Raw genomic sequence first — 23406 nt, 5'->3', positions numbered from 1 at the left:
TCCTGTAATAAAGTAGACTAGAGAAAATAGTAATGGAGAAGAAAATGGAAAGAGTATGTCTGGTAGAAATGAGGATCATTTAACTACTCCCTAACACATCTAATATCAACTACTCCCTAACACATCTAATATCTAACACAACTACCAGATTACTAAAACAATATGGTGACCCTGGCAGAAACTGTATCAAGTGTTCAGATTGAATAATTTAATAGTTAAATTAAATCCCAGATTGTACTTTTAACAACTAAAAAAAGTACATAGTGAAGACATGAAAAAACGCACTTGCATATTAAGCAAATTTGATCTATTCTGGACATAATCTAATTCTTTTTCATTTCCAAAGTGATTCTAAATCAGCACAATGTCTGAATGAATTAGTTCATTTATTACAAAGACAGGTTAGACATGGTAGCAGACATTAAACTATTCACTGACTTCTGGTTCCCCTCGGCTTTGTAATCGCACATCCTGCCCTCATTGAAGTTTACCATGCTATGTGACTAACTCTGGAAAATCAGTTGTTAAAAGAAGAAATTATCTGGCTTTTCCCATCTATTATGATGGAAACTCTATCAATATTGGTTCCTAAATGGCTAAAATAAGTTTCCCCATTACTGCTATCAAATTGCATTGGACAGAGAACATGGACAAGAAATAAACCCTTGTTGTTATAAGCTACAGAGATGTGAGGGCCGTTTCTTACTGCAGCGTTATCTGACCTTTATCAATCACTACAGAAAAAAAAAAATTTTTTTAGATAGAGTCTCGCTCTGTTGCCCAGGCTAGAGTGCAGTGGTGCAATCTCTGCTCACTACAACGTCTGCCTCCCAGGCTCAAGTGGTTCTCTTTCCCCAGCCTACTCAGTAGCTCGGAATACAGGCACATGCCACCATGCCTGGCTAATTTTGTATTTTTAATAGAGACGGGGTTTCACTATGTTGGCCAGGCTGGTCTCAAACTCCTGACTTCGTGATCCACCTGCTTCAGTCTCCCAAAGTGCTGGGATTACAGGCATGAGCCACCATGCCTGGCCTTACAGAAAAACTTTTAAAATCTTTCTAAGAAAATTTGCTCTGAAGCACATTAATATAGTACAGTAGTATAATGGCAGCAGTAATAACTGTGATCTACTAAGACTAATTCTCTGTTAAAACTAATTGGTACTCTCTGTGCAGAATTTTTGTGACAGAATATTGAGAAATCTGTAATTATTTTTTCAATAATAACTTCCTTGCATATAGTAGGCACTCAATAAGTATATAATAAGTAAATTTAAGAAGTGGACCAACTACAGGACATTAATATGTATTTTGGCAAATAACCTCACGTCCATGGGTATCCTGAATCCTTAAATTACAGCATATAAAGAGTATGACTTTTATTCAAATTGATTTAATCTCTAAGCAAATCAATAATACAATAATACATTTCTACTTTAGCTACAGTAATCAACGCAGATTTGAAATATTTTCTGCAACAAAGAATCTCTTTTGGAATTGGACTGCCTTCATCCAAATGCTGATTTTACCACTTTTTTGTGTATGGCCTTGAACAATTATCTAACCCAACTGAATCTTCCCTGTCTCTTTTGTGAAATGTTCACCTCAGATGTAAAAATAAAATTATTTTAAGTTATATGTGAAATGTTGAACCCATTGCCTGACACATACTATACTCTTAACAGTACTAGTTAGATCCTGTTTCATGTGTCAAAAGTAAGATTAGGTTTGGAACTTTCAGTTTATAACTTACAAAATAATTATGTAAACCTTTATGATTATATTCACAATTACCAAATCCTATCATTACCACTAATGAAATGCTCTTCAAATGCAGACAGTAAGCAAGATTTATTATTTTAATAAGAAATTAACTTTTTAGTTTAATAAAATAATCTATCATTCAGAGCTACAGAATTATTAATTTAAAAAAAAATTTTGTGTTTGAATTTGTTACCACAGCAAAAATATGGTCTTATTTAACAAGGGGAAGAAAGACATAAAAAATACACTGAAAGTCTACTTGGATGCAGTATAGTTCTTACAAAACAGAATTTTGATGACATAGCCAAATGAGTCCAAAACATGTGAATTACATTTCCCTTAAAAAATTACATATGGTTCAAAAATAAATAAATATGGAGAGAAATTATTGGGTACAATGAGCTTGGACTTTATTAAATGTCAAATATTTTTTAATTTGTGACATTTGTAAACTTAAAAGATCACAAGCTCATTAAAAATATTTTCTGATGTTCATATACATGCTTAAATTATTTCATTGTTACCTCAATCTCAATAATTCCCACTTGGTTTAAGCCTTAACCATTATAAAAAATAATTTTATCAATTTTTAATTTGCTCATATTTTCAAATTTTGTTCTTTTGCTATGAAATTTAAAACTCAGGGTTTTCCCATTTCAGTAGCTGAAAGTGAGAAAACTCATTACAGTACAAACTGCTGCTGAAATAAAACTCAATGACAACAAACAGAAAGAATGCTTTGGTTTGCAAAGAGTTTTGACTGGATGAAAGAATATAACTGCATAGTCAATAATCATGGCTGATTTTATTGCACCAAAATTTCTTACAGTTAACTCAAGCTTTGCAATGCACCAATCACCCACCCTCTGCCCATGGCAGTCTTTTAATAATTGACCAGTTTTCCAAACATGAAGCATTTTAGCCACATAATACTGATATTACAAAACCTGACCAGTTATTGCCATGCTCAAACCGATAAACTAGGAAGGTATTAGGCAGAACCATACTTATATAACTTTTTCAGCTTATCTTAATCTGCACAGGTAAAGTTTCTGTTATGATTTGTGGTCTTTCATTGGTTCTGAGAGAATAAATTCACTTACAATGATTCATATCATTAAAATGTAGAATAGGTTAGTATATTGTATAAACAGCTTTGATGACAATTGCTATTCTTTGCTCAGAAATAAGTATTAATCTTCTGCCAGAGAATGTAACAGGATGTTAAGTGAGATTTTACTTATTTCTGGAACCAAGGCCAAGGCTTATAGCTAAGGACAATAAATGGCCACTCCATTTTCTAGGTTCTACAAACCAATGACCCCCATATGAGGCTTACTAGTAGAAACATTAAAAGTAATGGCAAAAACCACAATTACTTCTGCACCAACCTAATAATTCAGAAGTTGGGCTTTACAACAAATTCCTACTTTCCACACATACACACCAAAAAATAGAAGAAGACTAAGAGGTAATGGAGGTCAGCTTGACAGTTGGGCATCAGGAGGGGAGAAAACTGTTTTTGAGACTGTTTCATCTGTCCTGTGATTGAGGAAAGTCAGTACATCCCTTGTCTAAAGCCAAGGGAAATAATTCAGATGTGAAGACAGGAGCCCCAGTTGAATATTCAGCCAGAAGTCTTGCAAACAAGAGAAAAACAAGCATGAAAAGACAAAATGATAAAGGACTGTCAGGTGGAGTGGAGGCACCTGAAATCTTTGTTCAAAAGAGATATATTCAAGGGATTCCCCATGTGCATACAAGTCTGACTACTGGCCTAGGGGAGTAGGTGATATTAAAGGCTTCAATCTGTTGAGACCACTGAGTGTAGGGGGCAGAGAGAGATGCATATGGTGACATTAGTTGGGAAACCCCAGAAAATATGAACAAATCTCACCAGGAATCACAAATGCTTAGAGGTGCTGCTTGGAGGTAAGTGTTGAAACCACTACCCATCCAAGCCCATGGGCAACAAATTCAACAGCATCTAACCCAGGGGAAGAGCCAACCTTATAAAGTTAGAACACTTTTGCCTTTCCTCTGTCCCTCCTCTAGCTCTCTTCTTCCCTGGACCCACGCTAGCCTGCCCTAGGTTTAAAAAAAAAAAAAAAAAAAAAAAAAAATCTTTTAAGCAGATAATTAAGAAGGTTTTAAATAAAGAGATGTCAATAGTAAGCACCAGGTTAAGACCATTCTAATAAATGTTTAAAATTGGCTGAGAAGTTACAGGATTTGGCTTAAGATGTTTTAAGCATGTTTCCAGCCACTGGAAATATATATTTAAATAGCACAAAATGGCAGGGGACTGTTACTGAAAAAAAAGAAATATTTTGATTTCTACCAAATGAATTAGGTTCCTTAGAAAGGTTCAATACTAATGGATTTGATTTTCATGATTAACAAACTGAAAATTTAAAAAGATTTAATCCAGGAACTTTCCAATTTTAGGGTACATTAAAATCACCTGGGTCTGTCATCTAAATTGAAGTTTCCTAAGGTCCACCCCAACTCCAGAGATCCAATTCACTCACTCAGTAGCAAGAACCCAGAATCTGCATTTTTAACAACTTAATTATTCAATGCTATATATTTCCCTTTAATCACTACTTTGACTGCATCCCACAGACTTTGAGAAGTTGTACTTTCATTTTCATTTAATTCAAAATAATTTTTAATTTCTCTTGAGAATTTTTTCATTAAACCATGTGTGATTTAGAAGTATGTGGTTGGGGGGTGCAAGCAAGATGGCCGAATAGGAACAGCTCCAGCCTCCAGCTCCCAGTGTGAGCAACACAGAAGACGGGTGATTTCTGCATTTTCAACTGAGGTACCCAGTTCATCTCACTGGGAAGTGCCGGACAATCGGTGCTGGTCAGCTAGTGCAGCCCGACCAGCAAGAGCTGAAGCAGGGCGAGGCATTGCCTCACCTGGGAAGTGCAAAGGGGAAGGGAATCCCTTTAGAAACTGAGACACATAACACCTGGAAAATCGGGTAACTCCCACCCTAATGCTGCGCTTTACCAAGGGTCTTAGCAAATGGCACACCAGGAGATTATATCCCACACCTGGTCCAGAGGGTCCCATGCCCACAGAGTCTCCCTCATTGCTAGCACAACAGTCTGAGATCTAACTGTAAGGCAGCAGCAAGGCTAGGGGAGGGGCCACAGCCATTGCTGAGACTTAACTAGGTAAACAAAGCCTTCTGGAAACTCGAACTGGGTGGAGCCTACCACAGCTCAAGGAGGCCTGCCTGTCTCTGTAGACTCCAGCTCTGGGGACAGGGCATAGCAAAAAAAAAAAAAAAAAAAGCAGCAGAAACCTCTGCAGATGTTAATGACCCTGTCTGACAGCTTTGAAGAGAGCAGCAGATCTCCCAGCACGGAGGTTGAGATCTGAGAATGGACAGTCTGCCTGCTCAAGTGGGTCCCTGACCCCTGAGTAGCCTAACTGGGGGACATCCCCGCTAGGTGCAGACTGACACCTCACATCTCACACAGCAGGGTACACACCTGAGACGCAACTTCTAGAGCAAGAATCAGACAGCAGCACTCACTGTTCAGCAATATTCTATCTTCTGCAGCCTCTGCTGCTGATACCCAGGCAAACAGGGTCTAGAGTGGACCTCAAGCAATCTCCAACAGACCTATAGCTGAGGGTCCTGACAGTTAGAAGGAAAACTAACAAACAGAAAGGACACCCACACCAAAACCCCATCAGTACGTCACCAGCATCAAAGACCAAAGGCAGATAAAACCACAAAGATGGGGAAAAAGCAGGGCAGAAAAGCTGGAAATTCAAAAAATTCAAAAAATCAGAGTGCATCTCCCCCTCCAAAGAGGGATGAACGCAGCTCATCGCCAGCAATGGATCAAAGCTAGACGGAGAATGACTTTGACGAGTTGAGAGAAGAAGGCTTCAGTCCATCAAACTTCTCAGAGCTAAAGGAGGAACTATGTACCTAGCACAAAGAAACTAAAAATCTTGAAAAAAGAATGGAAGAATGGATAACTAGAATAATCAATGCAGAGAAAGCCATAAACGAACTGACAGAGATAAAAACCATGACATGAGAAATACGTGACAAATGCACAAGCTTCAGTAACTGACTTGATCAACTGGAAGAAAGAGTATCAATGATTGAAGATCACATGAATGAAATGAAGCGAGAAGAGAAGTCTAGAGAAGAAAAAGGAAAAAGAAATGAACAAAACCTCCAAGAAATATGGGATTATGTGAAAAGACCAAATCTACATCTGATTGGTGTGCCTGAAAGTGACGGGGAAAATGGAACCAAGTTGGAAAACACTTTTCAGGATATCATCCAGGAGAACTTCCCCAACCTAGTAAGGCAGGTCAACATTCAAATTCAGGAAATACAGAGAACGCCACAAAGATAGTCCTCGAGAAGAGCAACTCCAAGACACATAATTGTCAGATTCACCAAAGTTGAAATGAAGGGAAAAATGTTAAGGGCAGCCAGAGAGAAAGGTCAGGTTACCCACAAAGGGAAGCCCATCAGACTAACAGCAGATCTCTCAGCAGAAACACTACAAGCCAGAAGAGAGTGGGGGCCAATATTCAACATTCTGAAAGAAAAGAATTTTCAACCCGGAATTTCATATCCAGACCAACTAAGTCTCATCAGTGAAGGAGAAATAAAATCCTTTACAGACAAGCAAATGCTTAGAGATTTTGTCACCAACAGGCATGCCCTACAAGAGATCCTGAAGGAAGCACTAAACATGGAAAGAAACAATCGGTACCAGCCATTGCAAACACATGCCAAAATGTAAAGACCATCAATGCAAGGAAGAAACTACATCAACTAACGAGGAAAAAAACCAGCTAATATCACAATGACAGGATCAAGTTCACACATAACAATCTTAACCTTAAATGTAAATGGACTAAATGCTCCAATTAAAAGACACAGACTGGCAAATTGGATAAAGAGCCAAGACCCATCAGTTTGCTGTATTCAGGAGACCCAGCTCACATGCAGAGACACATATAGGCTCAAAATAAAGGGATGGAGGAAGATCTACCAAGAAAATGGAGAATAAATAAAAGCAGGGGTTGCAATCCTAGTCTCTGATAAAACAGACTTTAAACCATCAAAGATCAAAAGAGACAATGAAGGCCATTACATAATGGTAAAGGGATCAATTCAACAGGAAGAGATAACTATGCTAAATATATATGCGCCCAATACAGGAGCACCCAGATTCATAAAGCAAATCCTTAGAGACTTACAAAGAGACTTAGATTCCCATACAATAATAATGGGAGACTTCAACACCCCACTGTCAACATTAGACAGATCAACGAGACAGAAAGTTAACAAGGATATCCAGTGTAATTTTATCTTACTCTGGTTGAGATTTATATTTCTACTCTTTGCAGAAATTTTAAAAAGCTGGATTTCATCCTGTGATGTAGTTTACAACTATATAACATCTAGAAAATACAGGCTGGCATATAATGCTTTGTTGGAACTCATCAGGTATAAATAATTATACTTCATTTGGCAAATGGTGATAGTTCAGCACACCTGTTGATTAGAAGTAGTATAGTACATTCTGTACTTTAGAAATTCCCATAGCTATCAATTACTATAAAGGAATATTTTTGATGTTTACTTACCCTGAAAGATCATATTCAACATCTGGGGTTTTCTTTTTTTTTTTTTTGGTATATGCAGAACATACTTTAACTTACTACATAAGTTGCCTTTAAAAAGTATGACATGATTAATCTTTTTCTTGTTGTGAAATGAGTCTTAGAATGAATTACAAATGTGATTCAGAAGAAAAAGCCTTGACCCTCATAGCTCAATTTTGGATTCCATACAATGAGACATGCTTATAACATTATAAATTTTGACTCTTTAATACTGCAAGGCCAGGGAGAAATTCAGCTATGTAGGGAAACAAGAAAAAAGATGGTTGGTGTAAGGCACATGTGACTTGACTTTTCTTCTTTCTTCTGTCAAGATGATGCAGGCATTGCACAAAATTTTGCATGCAGCATCTCCTATAGACTCAACATGTAAAAAATGTATTGCCTTCAGTTACCCACAAACAGATTAAAATTGTACATATTCAAATTCAGTAAGCAAAAAAATTAATTAATTGGATATAATCATAGATGCCATATCTGGGTTCTTAGTGCTTAAGAACAATTTCTCAAATGAATATAATCCAGAAGCTATATTTAATTTAACACTTTCTGAGGATTTTAATGCCAATTTGGGGTCCTGAAAATGCTTCAATGTCATCCTTCTGAATGCTTATCATTGTACAGTACCTTAGAAAACACTGTGATGCTATTAACATTTATGTTAAATACCTGACAAATAAAAATGTATCACATCACCTCAGAAAGACTGACCATTTATTCTGATGAAGCATTGAAACTTTTTATTTATCTACTTTTACCTACAGTGTAGAAATGTAAAAGTGAGTCATTCCTTTCCTAACAGTGACAGAAAGCCAGATGCACTGCAAAATCACTTTTCTTGACCCTGTTGGGGAGCTGACATTGTAGAAGAATCAAGCAACCTAAAATCCCAGGAGGTCCCCTCACCAAGGTGAGATGGGAGCAAGAACGGTCTCACCTGTGACAGCATGGGAGGAAGATGAGGCTTCCATTCAAGTGGGTTAAAAAAAAAAGTCAGCCAGCATTAGCACAGGCTACCCTAGCAGCAGAGAAAGCTGTAAAACCAAGGAAGTTCCCACACATAGCCAGGCTTCTTTTTTATTTTATTTTTTATTTATCTTATTTTGTTTTGTTTTGGTAGATGCTCACCTGGTGCTCACAAGAAATAGTAAAGGCAAGATAGGAGCTTGGAGACAGACTCCCTCTGTGGTACACATAGTCAAAGAAGAGAAAATCAGCACCACCACTGGCAGGCATGACGCCCTGCTCCTCTGCTTAGAGCCTTCTCTCAAAAGGCTTCAATTAAGCCTCTGGGGTACAGGCAATAAAACCTGCCACCTCCAGCAGGACAGAACCATTCTTCCCTAAAACGATAGAAGAAAACACCTCTATCTCCAGGAGAGGAGCAAAAAAAAAAAAAAAAGTCCTAAGCCCTGAATCCTACACCAGTACTACTAGAGGTCTCCTACCACTGAAGTAGGGAAAGAAAATCTTCACAAGACCTGCCATAGATACAGGCAGAGAATTGGGTGCCTGCTACAAGGAGGAGGAAGCTGCACCCCTAGAGGCACAGGCACCTTAGCATGAGGCTGGACCGGAACAATAGAGACTAGGCCAGAACAGGCCTTCTGCCCTGTTTCCCACCAGTTGAGTGAATACTGACTACAAACGAGAAATGACCACAGTCTACCAGTGGGAGAACGGAAGGAACATGGCCCCCTCTCAGGTGTAGACAAAGAAGGACAGCTGAAAGCTGAGGGTTGAAAGCAAACATTGAGATAAAGTGTGAGGCACCCAGGTCTTCACCCTAAGCACAAGACATTATTAAATAAATTTAAAGACAGTAGCATACTGAAGATAGTCATAGCAACTGTAAAACCCAAACCCAGTTTCTCACATTAACTCCTATAGGAGTTAAGTTAGGAAATGTGAAAGGAAAATAAAATCTTGGGACCCCAATTCACTGTGCCAAAAGCAGAAGATTAAGCTGAATGCTGAGTCATACAAGAAATTGCCTTTCCTTTTGTTTCTTAGCAGCTAGCTAAAGATAAAAAGCCAGATATCTCTACAGGTAACTACTCTATGTTCGTCTTATGTAAACTGCAGATTCCCCTACCTGTTCCTTTTCTCCTGCAACATATGGATTCAGTAATGTAACCACACCCTCCCTCTTTGCCCTCCAGGCTGCTTTTTTTCTTTAAATATTGAAGCCCTTAACATCATCTTTGGAAAAAAGCGTGGACCACAGATTTGTTCCTGTTGTTTTGTATTCCCTTTTCTCCAGGCATGTTCTTAACCTTGGCAAAATAAACTTCTAAATTGACTGAAACCTGTCTCAGATACTTTTTGGTTTATAAAACCAATAACAAATATATATATGGAAGACCCCTGAATATACAGAAATCAAACAACAAATTTCTAAGTAACCCATGGGGCAAAAAGGAAGTTACAAGGGAACCTAGGGAGTGCTTAGTATTGAAAGAAATGAAAGCACAACATATCACAACTTCTGAGATGCTGCTGAAGCAGTGGATCTAAGAAAGATGAAATGTTGGCCGATTGCAATAGCTCATGCCTGTAATCCCAGCACTTTGGGAGACAGAGGCAGGTGGATCACCTGAGGTCAGGAGCTCGAGACCAATCTGGCCAACATGGCAAAACCCTATCTCTACTAAAAATACAAAAATTAGTCGGGCATGTTGATATATGCCTGTAGTCCCAGCTACTCAGGAGGCTAAGGTGGGAGAATCCACTTGAACCCGGGAGGCGGAGGTTGCAGTGAGCCGATATTGTGCCACTGCGCTCCAGCCTGGGTGACACAGTGAGATGCCCTCTCAAAAAAAAAAAAAAAAAGAGTAAAGAAAGATGAAAGGTCAAAATAAATATCTAAGCATCCACAATAAGAACACTTCTAAAAAGAGCAAATTAAACCCATAGCAAAAGAGGGAGGAAATAAAAATAAGTGGTTGCCAATGAAATTAAGAATGAAAAAACTATACAGAAAATCAATGAAACCAAATTTGATTTCTCAAAATTTATGAACCTCTGGCCAAGCTGAACAAGTTTAAAAAAACAGAAGACATATAACAAAAATCATGAAGAGGACAAATCACTACAGACCTCACAAACACTAAAATAATAAGAAATATTGCAAAAAAAGGTATGCCCATAAACTTAACAAGCTAGATGAAATGGAAAAATTCCTTGAAAGATACCAGCTGTTGGAGTTCACTCAAAAAAAAATTAGATAGCCTGGTTAATACTATACCTACTAAAGATTTTGAATTCATACATAAAAATCCTCAAAGAAAACTCCAGGCCTCGATACTTTCATTGCAAATGTTGTCAAACATTTAAGGATTAATGTTAACAATTAGTTTTAAAAGTTTTTTCAGAATACAGAAGAGGAGGAAACACTTAACTCATTTTATGAGACCAGCATTACCCCCAATAATACCATCAGAAAAGATATTACCAAAAAAAGACAAAACAGCAGATGACTATCTCTCATGAGCATAGACAAAAAGATTCTCACCAAAATACTAGCAAATTAAACTCAGCAATATTATATTTTGAACAAACAAACTTTGTAAACAAGTGGGGTTTTTATCTAAGTATTGCCAGACTGATTCAACATTCAAAAAAATCAGATTGGTCAATATCATTAACCACATAACTGACAAACATGATCGTATTATCATCTCAGTCGTTATAGGTGAAAAAGCAACTGATGAAACCCAACATCTTTCTCTAATTTAAAAAAAAAAAAAAAAAAAAAAAAAAAGCCCCCTCAGCAAACTAAGAACAAAAGGTAACTTTCTTAACATGGTAAAGGGCATCTACAAAAATACCTGCTTCAACGTACTTAATAGTGAAAGACAATAGTGTCTCCCTAACATCAGGAACAAGACAAGAATATCTGTCCTCACCAATTATATTCAACATTGCCAACCTAAAATAATCCAGACGCTAAGGGTCCAGTTAAAAGAGCTTATTCAACCACAAAGCACGAGGGTGGCCATCTGGGGAGCAGAGCTACACTGATGAATGGTAAGTAGTGCTCCCAATGTGGAGAAAAATGGGGGTCATTTACATAGGCTAAAACAGAGGTGCTAAACAGAATTACATTTTCCATACAAAAGCTAACATAGAGAGCACAGAGGTCTCTATCTCCAACATTATTTAGCTTGGTTTAAATATGGAATAGAGAGTCTGGTTAATGTATAACATCTCAACACAAAGGTCAGAAAGTAACCGCCATGCACCAAAGAAAAAAAACTGTTATGTGAGTCAGCTTTCAGGGCTTAACTTTTCCCTTGGCATAAACTTAGAAGGTCCTGAAATTTTATTTTAGTTTTATAATATTATACTTGAGGAACTAGACAGTACAAATAAAGCAAGAAAAAGAAAAGGCCAACAAATTGGAAAAGGGGAAATAAAACTATTTCTATTCATCGGCTACATGATTATCTACAGACAAAATCCCAAAGAATCCCCAAAAACCATGAAAATTAGTAAGTGTGAAGTTACAGGACATAAGACCAGTATACAAAATATCAATTGTATGTATGTCTACATATTTCAAATGTGTAATATATGCATATTTCTCCTATTGTACTTTGTTTTATTCTGATTTGTTTTCTTTTAAAGAATCTTCCCACATAAAAATTTAATGCCCATTTTCCCAGCCTTCCAGTTTTTATCTTAAAGAAGAATTAACATTAAATTTTTTTAAGTACTGTTTACAACAGCAACAAAAACAAATAATACTTAGGCATAAATCTAATAAAATATGAATATGATATGCTGAAAGCTAAAAAAAATGATAAATTAGTGATCTAAATGAATACAGAGATATGCTGGGTTTGTGGTTTGGAAGACTCAATCTTGTGAAAATGTCAATTCTCACTAAACTGATCCATAGAGTCAATACAATTCCAGTCAAGTCACAGCACAAGTTCTTTACAAAAACTGACAAGCTGATTTTTAAAAGTATATGGGAAGACAAATAGATAAAGGAAAGACCTATGTATATGGTCAATGAACAACTGAATGTCTGTATGAAAAAAGAACCTGACACTCAAAATAAGTATAGACTTAAATGTAAAACCTAAAATAATAAAGCAATAGGAGAAAAAATTTTGGACATTGGACAAAGATTTCTTAGATGCTACACCAAAAGTATGATTCATAAATAAAAACGATAAATTGGACTTCATCCGAATTAAAAATATCTGCTCTTCAAAATAAATTGTTAAGAGAGTGAAAATGATAGGATCAGAAAACAGATCAGTGCTTGCCAGGGACTGAGAGTAGGAAGAGGGATTGACTATAAGAGGCCTAAAGGAACTCTTGAGGTGTTGAAAATATTCTGCATCTTGATTATGGTGGTAGTGCTGTACGCACTTTTCAAACTTCACAGAACTCTGTACCTAAAGAGAGTAAATTTACTGTGTATAAATTATACCTCTGTATATGACATATGACACACTGCATATGTATGTTCATATATATGAAAATGTATTTACTGTCTATAAATTGTACCTCAATAAATGTGACATATATTAAAACATATATATATAAAATCTATGTTTTGTACTACCTAGTACTTTGAGTTAAATCCATACACAGTGTAGTTTTTTTTCTTTCCAAGAAAATCAACAAGAACAGCATAGCTTTGGCACAGTTTTACGAAGCAGACCAATGGAACAGAATAGAAATCATGAAAAAGACCACCATAACACTATTTATGTTAAAGGTGGTATGGCAGAGCCGTTGGTACATAAAGCCTTTTGTATGAATTTTATTGTGGCAATCTGACATCTGCATAAAAAAGTAAAATTTAACTCCTACCTCATCCCATAACAATAATCAATTTCCAACAGATTATGAATCAACTGAAAAAAAGTAACAACAAAGTTTATAGGGGATAATATCAGAGATTATTCTTATGACTTTTTGGAAGGAAATAATTTTTTAATCAGGACATAGAACATGGTCATCATGAAGGAAAAATTGATAAATTTAACAACAAGAATATTAGTAAATTTTTCCCATTAACAGGCACTATTAAGAGAGTGAATAACCAAGGCACAGACTGAGAGAGGATCCTCACCACACACACAATTAACAAGGGGCTTCTATACTTAATATATGAAAAACTATTATAAAGTAAAATGAATAATACAGACAACCTAATGGAAAAATGAGCAAGAGGTTTCAAAGGTATTTCACAAAGAGGGTATCCAAATGGCCAATAAGTGCAAAAAGGGTATTCAAGCTCCCTAATCATTTGAGAAACTCAAGTTAAAACCATAGTGAGATACCATTTTATACCTACTACCACGGCTAAAATAAAGTGATGGGAAATACCACATTTTAATGAAAACATGAAGCACAAGGAAAGCCTAGATACAGGGAGATGCTATAGCAATAATCCCCAGAGAGATGCAAGTTAAGGAAAGACTGACCTAACAGGCAGTAACAGTGGGGACGGAAGAAAAGGAACGTGTGTGAGAGGGCAAGTAAAAGAATTGCCAGACATTCTTAACTGATCAGATGCAAGGGCAAAGGAGAAATAAACAACGCAATAATGTTTCAAGCAAATAAAGAAAACTTAACCATCATATACTTCAAGGAATTTTTATCTTCTTTCATGATTAAAAAAAAAATGAATTACATTACAATAAACACTTTACCAGGTCTTTATCATACCCAGAAGTATTTCTGTTGTACATGATAGGCACTGTACCAGGGATGGTGTGCATTAGAACCCCTGCATCCCCACATTTATAATTTATTATTATATAGTTATAAGAATAAAATTATAGGCCGGGCGTGGTGGCTCATGCCTGTAATCCAACACTTTGGGAGGCGGAGGCGAGTGAATCACTTGAGGTCAGGAGTTAAAGACCAGCCTGGCCAACATGGTGAAACCACATCTCTACTAAAAATACAAAAAAATTAGCTGGGCATTGTGGTGTGGTGCCTGTAATCCCAGCTACTCAGGAGGCTGGGGCAGGAGAATTGCTTGAACCCAGGAGGCAGAGGTTGCAGTGAGCTGAGACTGCACCACTGCACTCCAGCCTGGGCAACAGAGCAAGACTCCATCTCAAGGGAAAAGAAAGAATAAAATTATTTAAATTATACCAAGTTTTCAAGATCTATTCACACTTATAGCATTTTTGCATATATATGCAAGTATTGATATTGTCTTATAAATCTTTCAATTTAGTCACCAAAACAATATTCATTTTTTATAAAATTTACTAATTTTGTAGACCAGTAAACCACAGCCTTGAATGATCCAATCTTGTAGTATTTTTCTCTGTTGGACTGAAATCAATTTCCCAAGACTTTATCAAGCCTAATTAGAAAGGTTATTAGAGTCCATTCACTTAAATATTTCAAGTCTAATTTAAGATGCATCTTATTTATTTTACGGTAAACTCTGTTTGGCTGTTTATCATTTAAAATTTCCAGGCCACCAAACTCCAAACATAAGATCCAGCTGCTTTATGTCTCAAGTGAATGGTTATTGGTCAAAGGACATGTCCTTAAAGTCAAAAAGTTGAGTATGAGTCAGGCTGAGTCAGAATTTAGAGATAGCATATTATTCCCACTAAACTGTGTTATTCTGATGTTTCGTTCTGAAGAAACCTCCGATAGAAAAATTTAATCTCACTTTTCCATCCTCCTAGTGTCCTTATCTTACTCCAATGTTTCTTCCAGCTTTGCCTTCATCACATTTGCTCTGATGTCCCATGTTCTAACGTCTGAATTTTTCTCTCTCCAAAACTAATCAATACCCTCACATTTATGTTAGGTAACTAGTTAAAGGGTGTGTTAATGATTGATAATATCTTACTGAACACTACTGAGAATGCACTTCCTTAAGAAGAGGAATTCACGAAATTAAAAATTCAGATAAAGGGTATTCTTGGAAACAAAGACATTAAAATAATGGAGTGTTAACCTTTTGTCCATTTAGTCAATGTGTGACCCTTTTTAAGCCTTAAAATTTTTACTCTCTCATTGTCACAATAGGACCAAATGGAGGGGAAAAGACCCTGTGTTTTGGGCTGTAACTTTTGGTTTATTTGACCCATTAGGGGAAAAATAAATCTCCAAACTTTCAACGACACATTAATGCAGGCTCTACTAACCCACACAGGACTAAAATATTCAGCCATATATTGAAAAGCACCATTTTCATCTTGTTTTTCTTCGGAGGGGACTAGATCTCAGGGATAAAAAGTAGAGTTGGTCATGAAGAGGGGTATATGGATGAATATTTGGAGAAAACAATGTCATGCAAATTACAGAGCTCCAATATATTAGCAAATGAGATATCATCAAATCTGAAGGAAAAACTCAAGTTAGAGGGAAAAAAAATTCCAAAAGTTAACTTAAGGGATGCTTTAAGTATTACTGAGAAATTTAAACATCATTCATACTAAAAACTAATCTGAATGTGGAGAAAGAAACATAGACTGGGAGATTCCATCAGAAGCTCTAAATCTTCTCACCAGCTTTCCACATACCCTTTTTACCAATGCTACTATGAATATGTCTGACTTTTATTAAGGAGTCTAGGGAATGTCAATGTCAGCAGTAATACCAGGGACCACCTCAAGCAAATATGAACTGCACTAAATTATTTCTAATTGGGAACATATTCAGATTGTATTTAAAATAGATAAGACCTTCCTGGATTTTTTTCTCTAGCCCTTAAAATTTTTAATCTAGGCAAGCATAAATTGATAGTCACACTCTCAAAGCTGCAAAAAAGCAGAAAAGCTAGAGTCTAGAGAAAAGATAAATAATGGTACCATCAATCTAGACAGTTTGAAAGAGAAAAGGTATTAGGCAAGTAAATAAGTATATTTCAGGCACAAGAAACACGTGCAAAAGTCCAAAAGCATTTCTACATTAAAAACAGGACTGCCCAAGAAAATTTATGGACACAAACTATCATAGGAAATTTAAGTTTTTGTTTGAATTACTCACTTTATTGATACTTTGGATTTTAAAAATAAATATTTGTTTTTATATTAATAAAATATTTCAAAATAGATGAATTATTCATATCAGAAGGGGGAATAAAAAACTGAAAGATAAGGATCAAAAAGAAATTATCAGAGGGAATTAAATCCAGATAGTAATGTAAAGTTTCATATTAGGAAGGAAAAAAACTCAACAATACTGTATAAATATGGCAAAGGCAAAGAAGAAACAAGTAACAATAAGCTCAAGAAAAATAGGTAATGGGACTTGGTCTGAAGATGGTCAACTAGAAGCAGTGGTGATCAGAGGCTCCCATCAAAAAGATTCAAAACAGTGTGTGAATCCTGCACCAGCAACCAAGGTATCCAGATTCTGTCATTAGGACTGACTAGGCAGCTGGATGACACACAGAAAGAAAGGAAGAGCAGTATGGTGCAACAGCACACCTGAGAGCCACGTGGGGCAGGGCCCACACTCCCAGCCAAGGCAGCCTACTACCCAACCTGGGAAACTATGCTTTTTCCATGGAACTGTTCAACCCACGGATTGGAAGATCCCACTCGGGAGCCCACACTACTGGAGTCTTGGGCCCCAACCATGGAGCTGCACAGATTCCCAACACCCACTTGGCTAGAATTAGCCTAAGCCTGCTGAGTTCCCAGGGGGAGGGGTGGCCATCACCACTGCTGTGGCCGCCTGCTGTCTAAGCCATCAGAGCTCCTTGGAGGAGGGGCAGCAGCCAACATTGCAGCTGCAGGAACTCCAACTCAAGCCAGGGGCTCAGGGAACACCCCCTCCACCAAGGAACAGCCAAAATGCCTTGTTAAATGGGTCCTGCTTCCTGTGCCACCCAACTGGGTGAGCACACATCCCAACAGGGGTTGTCAGACATCCTATACAGGAGTGTTCTTACTAGCATCAGGTCAGTGCCTCTCAAGGTCAGAGATCCCAGAGGAAGGAGAAGGCACCCATCTTTGCTGTTCTCCAGCCTCCTTGAGTGACATCTCCAGGTGCAGGAGCAAACCAGATGAATAGGGCCTACAGTGAACTCCCAGCAAACTACAGCAGTGCTACAAAGAGGGACCTGACTATTGAAAGAAAAACAAACAGAAAGCAACAACAACAGCATCAATTTAAAAAGTCCCCACAAAAACCTCCTCCAAGGGTCAGCATCCTCAAAGATTAAAACTAGACAAATTCATGAAGATCATAAAGAATCAATGAAAAAAAAGTACTGCAAACCAAAAGGGCCAGAGTGCTTCTTCTCCTCCAAATAATCACAACCCCTCTCCAGCAAGGGTGCAGAACTGGATGGAGGATGAGACAGATGAATTGACAGAAGTAGGCTTCAGAATGTGGGTAATAACAAACTTTGCTGAGGTCAAGGAGCATGTTCTAACCCAATACAAAGAAGCTAAGAACCTTGATAAAAGGTTACAGGAGCTGCTAACTAGGATAAACAGTCTAGAGAGGAACATAAATGACCTGATGGAGCTGAAAAACACGGCACAAGAACTTTGTAAAGCATACACAGGTATCAATAGCCAAATTGACCAAGCAGAAGAAAGAATATTAGAGATGGAAGACTATCTTACCGAAATAAGGCAGGCAGACAATATTAGAAAAAAAAAAGAGTGAAAAGGAATGAATAAAACATCCAAAAATATGAGACTATGTAAAAAAAAAAAAAAAAAAAACCTACAACTGATTGGAGTACCTGAAAGAGAGGGAGAGAATGGAACCAACAGGGAAAAAATACTTCAGGATATTATCCAGGAGAACTTCCCCAACCTAGCAAGACAGGTCAACATTCAAATTCAGGAAATACAGACAACCCCACTAAAATTCTCCATGAGAATATGAACCCCAACACATATAATCATCAGATTCTACAAGGTTGAAATGAAGGAAAAATATGTTAAGTGCAGCCAGAAAGAAAGGTCAGGTCACCTACAGAGGGAAGCCCAGCAGACTACCAGCAGATCTTTCAGGAGAAACTCTACAAGCCAGAAAAAGTGGGGGCCAATATTCAACATCCTTAAATAAAAGAATTTTCAACCCAGAATTTCATATTCAGACAAAGTAAGTTTCATAAGTAAAGGAGAAATAAAATCCTTTTCAGACAAGCAAATGCTACGGGAATTCGTCACCACTAGGCCTGCCTTGCAAGAGCTCCTGAAGGAAGCACTAAATATGGAAAGGAAAAACCAGTACCAGCCACTGTAAAACACATGAAAACATAAAGACCAATGACAATATGAAGAAATGGCATTAACTAGTGTGCAAAATAATCAGCTAGCATTATGATGACAGGGTCAAACTCACACATAACAATATTAACCTTAAATGTAAATGGGCTAAATGCTCCCAATTAAAAGACACAGACTGGTGAATTGGGTAAAGAGTCAAGACCTATTGGTTTACTGTATTCAAGAGATCCATCTCACATGCAAAGACACACATAGGCTCAAAATAAAGGGATGGAGGAAAATTTATCAAGCAAATGGGAAGCCAAAGAAAAAAAAAAGAAAAAAAAAAAAGCAGGGGTTGCAATCCTAGTATCTGGCAAAACAGACTTTAAACCAACTGTATTAATCCGTTTTCACACTGCTGATGAAGACGTACATGAGACTGGGCAATTTACAAAGGAAAGAGCTTTAATGGAGAGCTCACAGTTCCATGTGGCTGGGGAAGCCTCACAATCATGTTGGAAGGCAAGGAGAAGCAAGTCACATCTTACAAGGATGGCAGCAGGCAAAGAGAGAACTTGTGCAAACTCCCATTTTTAAAACCATCAGGTCTCATGAGACCCATTCACTACCACAAGAACAGCATGGGAAAGACCCACCCCCATGATTCAATCATGTCTCACCAGATCTCTCCCACAACAAGTGGAAGTTAAGGGAGCTACAAGATGAGATTTGGGTGGGAACACAGAGCCAAACTATATCATTCTGCCCTTGGCCCCTCCCAAATTTTGTATCTTCACATTTCAAAACCAATCATACGTTCCCAACAGTCCCCCAAGTATCAACTCATTTCAGCATTAACTCAAAATCCACAGTTCAAAGTCTCACCTGAGACAAGGCAAGCCCCTTCTACCTATGAGCCTGTAAAATCAAAAGCAAGTTAGTTACTTGGGTAAATACAGCCATTCCAAATGGGAGAAATGGGCCAAAACAAAGGGGCTACAGACCCCATGCAAGTCTGAAATCCAGCGGGGCAGTCAAATCTTAAAGCTCCAAAATGATCTCCTTTGACTCCATGTCTCATATCCAGGTCACACTGATGCAAAAGGTAGGTACCCATAGTGGTTTTGCAGGATACAGCCTCCCTTCCAGCTGCCATCACAGGCTGGCAATGAGTGTCTGCAGCTTTTCCAGGCACATGGTACAAGTTGTCAGTGGATCTACCATTCTGGGGTCTGGAGAATGGTGACCTTCTCACAGCTCCACTAGACAGTGCCCCAGTAGGGACTCTGTCAGGGCTCACAGCCCACATTTCCCTTCTCCACTGTCCTAGCAGAGTTTCTTCATGAGGACATCGCCCCCCACCCCCCCACCACAAACTTCTGCCTGGGCATCAAGGCATTTCCATACATCTTCTGAAATCTAGGTGGAGGTTTCCAAACCTCAATTCTTGACTTCTGTACACTCACAGGCTCCACACCACGAGGAAGCTGCCTCAACACCATGTGGAAGCTCCCTTTGAAGCCATGGCCCAAGCTCTATGTTGGCTGCTTTCAGATGTAGCTGGGGCAGCTGGGAAACAGAGCACCAAGTCCCTAGGCTGCACACAGCATGGAAACATTGGGCCCAGCCCACGAAACCACTTTTTCCTCCGAGATCTCCCAGCCTGCTATGGGAGAGGCTGCCATAAAGACCTCTGACATGGCCTGGAGAAATTTCCCCTATGGTCATGGGGATTAACATTTGGCTCCTCATTACATATGCAAATTTCTACAGCCAGCTTGAATTTCCCATCAGAAAATGGGATTTTCTTTTCTATTGCATTGTCAGGCAGCAAATTTTCCAAACTTTTATGCTGTTTCCCTTTTTAAACTGAATGGCTTTAACAGCACCTAAGTCATATCTTGAATGCTTTGTTGCTCAGAAACTTCTTCCACTAGATACCCTAAATCATCTCTCTCAAGTTCAAAGTTCTACAAATCTCTAGGGTAGGGGCAAAATGCTGCCAGTCTCTGCTAAAACATAACAAGAGTTACCTTTGCTCCAGTTCCCAAGAAGTTCCTCATTTCTATCTGAGACTACCTTAGCCTGGACTTTATTGTCCATATCATTTTTTTTTTTTTTTTTTTTTTGAGACGGAGTCTCGCTCTGCCGCCCAGTCTGGAGTGCAGTGGCCGGATCTCAGCTCACTGCAAGCTCCGCCTCCTGGGTTCACGCCATTCTCCTGCCTCAGCCTCCCGAGTAGCTGGGACTACAGGCGCCGCCACCTCGCCCGGCTAGTTTTTTGTATTTTTAAAGTAGAGACGGGGTTTCACCGTGTTAGCCAGGATGGTCTCGATCTCCTGACCTCGTGATCCGCCCGTCTCGGCCTCCCAAAGTGCTGGGATTACAGGCTTGAGCCACCGCCTATTGTCCATATCATTATCAGCACTGTGGGCAAAGTCATTCAACAAGTCTACAGGAAGTTCCAAATTTTCCCACATTTTCCTGTCTTCTTCTGAGCCCTCCAAACTGTTCCAACCTCTGCCTGTTATCCAGTTCCAAAGTCACTTACACATTTTCAGGTATCTTTTCAGCAACACCCCACTCTACTGGTATCAATTTACTGTATTAGTCCATTTTCACACTGCTGATACTGGGCAATTTACAAGGAAAGAGGTTTAATGGAGAACTCATGGTTCCATGTGGCTGGGGAAGCATCACCATCATGGCAGAAGGCAAGGAAGAGAAAGTCACAACTTAGAAGGATGGCGACAGGCAAAGAAAGAGCTTGTGGAGAGAAACTCCCATTTTGGAATACTATGCAGCCATAAGAAACAATAAGTTCACTTCCTTTGCAGGGATGTGGATGAAGCTGGAAGCCATCATCCTTAGCAAACTAAAACAGGAACAGAAAACCAAACACTGCATGTTCTCACTCATAAGTGTGAGTTGAAAAATGAGAACACATGGACACAGGGAGGGGAACATCACACATTAAGTCCTGTCGGTGGGTTGGGGTCAAGGGGAAAGAAAGCATTAGGACAAATACCTAATGCATGCAGGGCTTAAAACCTAGATGATGGGTAGACGGGTGCAGCAAATCACCATGGCACATGTATATCTATGTAACAAACCTACATATTATGCACATGTATCTCAGGACTTAAAATTTTAAAAAAGGAAAGAAATGATGTACAATCACTGAAAAAAAAGGATAACATTAGAGAGGCATCAGATAGCCAAATAAGATAGAGTTAAGTAGGTCTTAGTAAGGACTTTGATTTTCACAGCATAAAATGGAAAGCCAAAGCAGACTTTAGGTAGAATGATGACTGACTTCATTTCTTTTTTAGAAGGATCACTTTAGCTGCTGTGTCGTAATCTGGCTGCATTAGAACAAGGGTGAAAGCAAGACTGTAGTTTGCAATAATCCAGATGGAGGAGGTGCTGGCTTGGACTGAGATAATCACAAAAGAGGCAATGAGAAGTGGTTGGATTCTGCATGTGTTTCAGTGTCCCATCAGGAATTTCTGATGATTTGGGTATGGTATCTGAAAGAAAGGAATCAATGATGTCTTCTAACTTTTTGGCTTGAGCAACTGGAGAATGGAGTTTTATCATATATGGAAGGGGTGGGATGACTGTGAAAATGGCAGGTTTGAGCAGAGGGTGAGAGCAAGCTATAAGTCTGGAGTCTAAGGAAATAAATAATAAATTTGGAAATAAATCAGGAAATAAATAATAAATTTGGAAGTGGTCAGTTGAATTTAAAGCCAGGAACTAAATAAATTTACCTAGAGAGTAAAGTAAATAAAGAGAAATGATCCAGTGACACAACCCTTGGATGGTCTCTAATCTTTGAAGGTAGCAAAGGAGTAAAGGATCCAACAAATAAGGCTAAGAAGGAACACCTGGTGGAATGAAGCAACCTGGAAAGGAAGGTTCCACTACAGCCTAACTAAGGGTTTCACAGAAAGACTAGCTTTGTCCGATGCTTCTAACAGGAGGGTAAGATGAGAGAGTTGACATTTACCCTCTAGATTTGACTAAAGGAAAATCACTGATGACCTTGATAAGGTGAATTTGGCTGAAGTGGTAGAGACAAAACTCTTAATTGGAATGGATTCAAAAGAGAATGCAGTTCTCCATATTAACATTAGGTCAGTCTTACCCAAGTCAGAAATGTAGGGTTAATTCCTGATATTACCCTCTTCACCCTCTAGAGTTAATGATTTGGTGAGTTTTATTGATTCTACTTGTAAACACATCTCCACTGACTTCTTTCCATGACTACTGCCACCATCCAAGACTCTTTTCTAAGCCAACATCATGTCTTATCTGCACTTCCTAGGTGACCCGCCCCCCCGCATCTACTCTTGGCCCTTCTAGTTCATTCTCCACAAACAAACAAACAAACAAAAATAGAATCCTTCAAAAAATCAGATCCAACTGGGTCCATTCCAAGAGGGCTGAATAGGGACAGCTCTGGTCTGCAGCTCCCAGCGTGAACGAGGCAGAAGATGGGTGATTTCTGCATTTCCAACTGAGGTACCTAGTTCATCTCATTGGGACTGGTCAGAAAGTGGGTACAGCCCACAGAGGGTGAGCCAAAGCAGGGCAGAAACTGAACAACCTGCTCCTGAATGACTACTGGGTACCATAATGAAATGAAGGCAGAAATAAAGATGTTCTTTGAAACCAATCAGAACAAAGACACGACATACCAGAATCTCTGGGAAACATTCAAAGCAGTGTATAGAGGGAAATTTATAGCACTAAATGACCACAAGAGAAAGCAGGAAAGA

The sequence above is a fragment of the Macaca thibetana genome, chromosome 4, assembly GCF_024542745.1.
Source record: "Macaca thibetana thibetana isolate TM-01 chromosome 4, ASM2454274v1, whole genome shotgun sequence".
Taxonomy (NCBI): domain Eukaryota; kingdom Metazoa; phylum Chordata; class Mammalia; order Primates; family Cercopithecidae; genus Macaca; species Macaca thibetana.
This window is presented reverse-complemented; position numbering follows the sequence as displayed.